Source organism: Lygodium microphyllum, chromosome 5, assembly GCF_053477565.2.
Source record: "Lygodium microphyllum isolate KBCC chromosome 5, Lygodium_microphyllum_v1.1.10, whole genome shotgun sequence".
Lineage (NCBI taxonomy): Eukaryota > Viridiplantae > Streptophyta > Polypodiopsida > Schizaeales > Lygodiaceae > Lygodium > Lygodium microphyllum.
This window is the reverse complement of record NC_141139.1, coordinates 160,471,013-160,477,695: the sequence shown is the minus strand read 5'-3', so window position 1 is coordinate 160,477,695 and position 6,683 is coordinate 160,471,013. Positions and strand designations below refer to the sequence as shown.

The 6,683-nt window shown below is 40.9% G+C and overlaps 1 pseudogene; it reads right to left on the bottom strand.

The window, feature by feature from the left end:
- Positions 1-735: 735 nt before the first annotated feature.
- On the bottom strand, positions 736-6,448 carry LOC148036602 (uridine 5'-monophosphate synthase-like; annotated as a pseudogene).
- Positions 6,449-6,683: the final 235 nt, after the last annotated feature.

Genomic DNA, 6,683 nt, shown 5'->3' with positions numbered 1-6,683 from the left:
TTCTTTGCATGTTTCCAAAGCTGCTACTTGCCATATGATTCAATGTTTTGATATATATAAGACTAAAGTCCATTCTAAATCTATATCTTTAACATGACTTGCATCTAATATGCTTGGCTTGTAATGAGTAGGTGCAACAACCTTTCATCATGTGTCATCAAGTGGCATGTTGAAGCGCTGCATAGCAAAAAACACTTGCATAACTTCAATGACCATCTCAGCATCATGTAATGTTATGAGAAGGCATTCCTCATGTTGTCAATCTAATGTTGTCAAACTCCTCCTTAGCTGGAAGAACTTGCTTGCACTTTATTAGGATAGATATAAGGACTTGGTGAGTAGCACGTGCAAGATAAGAGAGCACTCCACAATACCACATCATGGTTGGATTTGTGAGCAAATACACTTTTTGATTCCAAAAATTGCCACATTTACCATACATAGTCACAAGGGTGCTACAAACCAAACATACATGCGGGTTATTTATTCTTGAGTACTACTAACAGCGAATACAAAAAATTTAGTATGGAACCAAGCAATCACATTTTCAAACTGACAATTCAAACTAAATAACAAACAAAAAGGCACACACAATGAAAAAAAATTTCCTAATGACACTGACTAATGACTTCAAATTCTTGGCAAAAAACTCCACCCTCAAGTTTGCAGTGGTGGACATGTAGCGTCACGACATCTGCCCCCTCCAAACCTACACATACTCTGAATGGGCCATAGCTATCCATCCTCATCATTGCCAAGCTCAATGGTTAACGTAATCTCCTCATCTTCTGCAATATCGACATCCTCATCTACATCATCTCCTGTGTCAAGTCCATCATAAAATTCATCATCCAACTCCTCAACTGCATAGGCTGTATCATCTCTCCTCTTGAACAATTTGATTCTCTTTCTTGCAATCCAAATCCGCAAGGCCGTACCAACAAGCTCTGCTTTGTCCAAGGCTTTCACAATCGGCCGATGACCTCTTTCGCTCTTCCTGTTGCCTTCTAGATTATATGCTAAAGTCAAAGCAAGTTTAATGCCAAGGTGAGGGAAAAACTCTCTAGCCTCATCAGCATCTAATACATCAAATACATAGCATCAGACATGCCAAATCCCAATAGGGTACATCCAGAGCATAAATCCCAAGCTATCTCACACCTGTAAAGCATAAGCCTGAAAGCATTCAAAGAGTAGTAATTGGCAATCAAATGTAATGCCCAATAGATCCAAAATGCTCAAATACATCTGAAGATGAAGCTCCAAGTAATTGTCAAGCATGGGAAAACCAAGTGGCATCCATATCTGACCAAAGCATAAATGCAAGAAGCCTAAATATCAAGCAGTGACAATAGGCATAGACCAGTCCAAAGCATGCCAACTAAAGCCAAATGCAAGTGAAGAACAACTAATTTAGAGGCTAGTATAAGCTCAAAAGCATTTTGAAACCAAGAAGAAGCATTTGACAATGTCCAAATACATCGCTATGATCATTCAAACCTCCAGTAAGCACCCCATATCCAAGAACCAATGCATACACCAAGTAAATGAGCTTCAACCCACTGTATTACAACAACATATTTATTGTTAAATGAAGCTCAAACAGTGCCCAAATATGCTCCAAATTAGTCCCAAAGCATGGACATAGCATCCCATAACATCTGGTTATCATCGGGCATCAATAGGCATCAAACGGGCAATGCCAAGAAGCATTAAATAGTAAATGTCAAGTGCTGCCCTATTTTGATAGTCCTAGGACTGTGTATACAGCAAAGGGCTGATGGGAAAAGCACTCAAATCGATCAACGGGATTCAAGCACTAATGTCGAGGAGTTAAGAAATGCTTGGGAAGGTTGCTAAGAGTGCCGAGAAGTTGAGGAGGAGCAGGAAAATGCCGGGGATCAGATTCGCCCAGTCCCCTAAAAATGCACCAAAAATTGCACTGGTTGTTCTTAGGGGCTTGGGGATCTTCAACAGCCCTCGGGGGCACTTGGCAAGGTCAAGGGAGCTCCAATGCAGCCCGGGAAGAAGCCGATGAAGGTTTAGAAGCTCGGGGAAGAGGCGGGAGATGAAAACGTACTTGCAAATGAAGGTGCCATGGCTGCCATTGAAGCTCGAGATGAAGCTCTTCAAATCCAGGCTAAAGAGAATTTTGGGCAACCTTCAATGCCTTTTCTTTGATATCGGTTGAAAGGGAAGTGGAACCCCGGAGGAAGAAGCTTGGCGGTGAGAGCTATGGCAAATGGAGAGCAAGAGCCAAGAGAGAGAGAGAGTCAAAAGTGGGAACTCCAACAACCACAATGTGTGGCTAGGCCTTCCTTTATTCAAACTGTCACTAAAAGAATAAATAATAAGTGAATATGAAAGGCGCCTGCTACCTGTAGTGTGCAGAGGTGGATACTGTTAGTGTAGTAATACATAGGTAGTTAGGCGGAAGCGCCTTTATCCCCAACACAACCACTATAGTAGGTGAATTTTTTGCATCTAGAAAAGTGAGTAGCCTATTAGACAAGCTCATCTTTTCTAGATGCAAAAAATGCACCTACTAGGCATAGATGCACTGATAACTGACTACATGCAGCCTAGCTGTGGTCTTTTACTACCCATAGTTAAGAGGTGGGCCTACTGATTACATATTTGGCAAGTGATGATGAATACCTGAGTCTCTCATAGCTTGTACTACAACTGCCTTGATCAAATATTGTGGTGATGTTCCTAACCAAGGCCTTAACAATAATAAACTCACATAACATGAACATGATAGTATCCACCAGATAGATATATACAACCAAGAGATGTAAAGATGGCTTCAATTATACCACACTCTGAGGTCCAATTAGACAACTCCTTGAAGAAATATTCCTCCTTGGCTAGATGATTGTACTCATATGAGGAAAATTCCTGCATCAAGAAGGCCTCTAGACTTGAAGTGTTGGTGTATTTAAGTTCCAAGGAACAATTAAAAGGAATACATTTTTTTTCCCTTGATCTGTTGTGTTTTCCAATTATGTAACTTGAAATCAATGTAAAGGATAGAAAAGCTCACATTGATCGATTGCTCGTGTTATTGGTTAAGTTATACCATCAGATTTCACTGTTGTTCTAACTGAAACAAAAATCTTATACATACCTTTTTAGCAATAGCCAACAACTCTTTTGTTGTGTTCACATCTACAATGACAAGTTGCTCTTCTTCCTCTCCATGAGCTCAAAAAGTCTCTTTGTTGTTGCGTTTTGTGCAAGAAGAGTACGTTGGCTGTAAGACATCCTGCTCTTAGGAGGATGGGGAACTTGCCCTTGTATTGGGCATGGCAAGGAAGTCTAATTCTTTGCCCAAAACTATCGCACAGAGGCAACCACATCTTCCGTTAGCTTCCCATGCCCCATGAGCACCTCCACCATCTGAGTCAGCTTGAGTGTAGCATGAAGCTTCACGCCGTTCTAGTGTGGGTTTGCACGGCCCCCCTATTGTCCATCAATTAGTGAGCAGAGCGATAGTCTTGAGGACAGAGGCATTGGTTTGGTGATGAGGTCCTCAACGACGAAACAAGACTGGCTAGAGCAGAAGATGCCCTCGATGGCCTTGCGTGTGCCATAGTCCTTGACCTCCTTGTGACGCATGACCATGGGAATGGCTTGTGCGAGGGGAATGGTGGTGGAAATGGGGAGTGCGGTGTAGGGGACGCCACAGATGACGTCGAAGCAAAGGGAGGAGATGGTGGACTAGATGACCTGTGCAAACTACATGAGTAGGGCAGAGAAGGAGACGATGATATGGAGGTCTATGGATATGGGGGAGGTGATGTCGTTCTTGAGCTTGAAGCTCCCAAATTTGATTGTCTCCACGTCATGAAGAGCCATGACAAGCTTTTCAAGCTTGCAGAGATCGTCCATGGCAGCTTGCTCATCTTTTTCTGCCGTTACTCTTCAAACTCAACTTTACAACCTCCTATACACAAGTAATGAAATGGCCCAAACCTCATTAGCCTTAGTGCATTGGTAAAAGTGATCTATGTATTTAAGATTGATTATCATTTCCAAAACTTGGTGCTTTAAAACTTCATCAATGCAAGTGCAAGGGAAGCTGTAGGGGATACCAACCACTAATGCCTTCCTAGTGTAGCAACGAAAGAAGAATACGAACCACTATTGGGTTCATGATGGCAAGAAGGAATCTCAGTAAAGATTGTTCTTAGAAGAAAACCCAACATGTAGGAGTTTCAACTATAGCTACTAAGACAAAGCCTTTGATCCAAGGTGAGGTGGCCCAATGTGGCCACCTCCACCTAAGAGCTTCTTCTCTAACCTCATGGTGACAACTTCCTACTTTATCTGATCAATGGGAGGATTACATGAAGTGGTATTTCAAGAGGAGGAACTAGTGCCTTCCTAGGAAATATTAGACCATTTACCTTGAGGACTGTGGTACTTATTGGGTGTACTTTGGTTTCACTTTCTTCAATGAATCCATTGCTACATTTTGGGAGGTGATTTGTAACTCTAGTCTTCAATGTGATTAGCAGCTTGGGATTGGCTTTTTGTTCTGCATTGAGTGCTCTTTCAAATGTTATGTATGAGTGATGAGAATAGGATGGCCTTCATGGACTTTGAGCAACTCTTACTTGGACTACCCTAGACATTGGTAAGACCATGTATGTGGGGAGTTGTTTCTTCATCCCATGCTTTGACTTGAGGAGTCTTTTTTGTGCTAGCCCTCATGCACATCTAGTCTATGCATAGGACTAGGAAAACCATGAATCTAGCATTTTTTTGAAGTCTTTTAATGATTTTAGCATTTGTTCACTCATAACATTTATTGAGTATCAAGAGGAGGTATTAAAAGTTTGTAATTTGCTTTATAAATTTTTATTAGGGTCTCTCTTGTAGGATTTCTCTTAGGACTTGTCCTCTCAAGACTCATCCCAGTTGTAACCTATATATAAGGGCAACCCTTTTTGGCAACCCACATATTATGTGCACTTGATATTTACTCACTCTTGGTTGGTGCTTCACTCTTGGCTCTAGCTCCTTGTTGCAAGTGTTCTTGTTTTGGGGTAATTCTTATGTGATCTTCATCATTATTTAGTTAGTTGGTCTTTATTTTTCCTCATTAAGCTTGTTTATGGTTTGCATTGCCTTCTTACTAAGTGCATTGTTGAAAAATAGACAAATGATGTATGGTCAAGGAAGAGCTGTCTTGAATCCCATATGCACAATGAGGAAAGTGGAACAACCCAAACTCTATAAAGCATTGTACTTGACTATCACTTTTATCTGAAATGAATACAATGTCATGATGCTTTATACTTCCAGTTAAGTGTCTTGTCATTGTTGATCATCCTACACAAGATTGTGTTTATGAGTCCAAGCTTCCATCTTGGAACCTAATTTACTTGTTTAACAATTTGTCTCTACTTGTCCATGTCATTATGAGTTTGGTCTTTATCTTTCATCCATCATAGCTTGTGTCATGCTCTAGATCCACATCTTGTAACATGGTATCAGAGCCCAATCGGGCATGGATTAGCTCATCTCCATCTCTTCCTAGCTCAGGTTGAGTGCTGGATCTCATCTCCAACTTCATTTGCAATTCTACCTTCATGGCAACCATAGCCAATAGTACCCTATTAGCCTGAAGCTTTTATATCTTTCTCCACATGCCAAATTTCTTTGGACTTCCTTCTAGAGAAGTGTTTCCCTGCTTCTAGAGTTCATCTCTTGCACCTAATCATTGACATGGAGCAACTGTTGCCTCAGCATTGCCTGTTTTCAAAGTTGTTGCCATATTTGTGTTTGTGGACAGCATCACCCACCTAACTTGGAGGGGTTTTATCTCCACATAGAGGCCATATCTTTCCAAGGTCTCTCTTCTAGGAAAACATTCATGAACTTCAGGCACTCCTACCTAGCACACTACAGTGAGACATTGGCCCCCCAGCTGCTCAGCATTGCAAAAATTAGAAGACACTGGCTAATCTGTGAGTAGTGCGATTCCCGTTGAGATTATAGGGCTTCTATAGAGCTTGAAGGGAGCTACATTTCCAGTAATTTTTTTTTGGAAATGATCCATTGTAGCTCATGAAATAAAAGAAAACAAGACCTCTGTCTAAACCCTAATTTAGGAAACCATAGCCAAAGCTTCAAAATTTGACATTCTTCATAGTTTCTTCTCACTAAAGTCATCAACAGTGATTTTAATCATTGAGCAATACTCCCTAAAGATAATTACTGTTTTGGAAGTGCCGAGGAAGCTCAGAAGTCCAAAAGTTCTTGAGAGAAAGCAGATGAAGTACTGACTAGTGTCAATTTGACACTGATTGTCTTGTGTCTCTTGACACATTAAAATACAATCTTTTGCTAGTTAACTGAAGTTTAGCAACATGGCAGAGCTTGAGAAAGTAGCTAAATTCAATGGTGAAGGATTTCATACCTGGAAGGATATGACCATGTATCACTTGATGTGAAAGGACTTGTGGGACCTGTTTGAAGATGATGCAGATAACAAGGGGGAAGATGATGAAGATGGGTTCATTGAAGAAGACTAGCTTAAAACCAAAGAATGGAAGAAAATGAATAATAAGGCACTAGGCATCATTGCCTGGGGACTAATTGATGATGTACTACATCATATATCTGGCATTAGAAATGCTTGGGAGGAACTTGACAGAATGTTTGGTACCCAA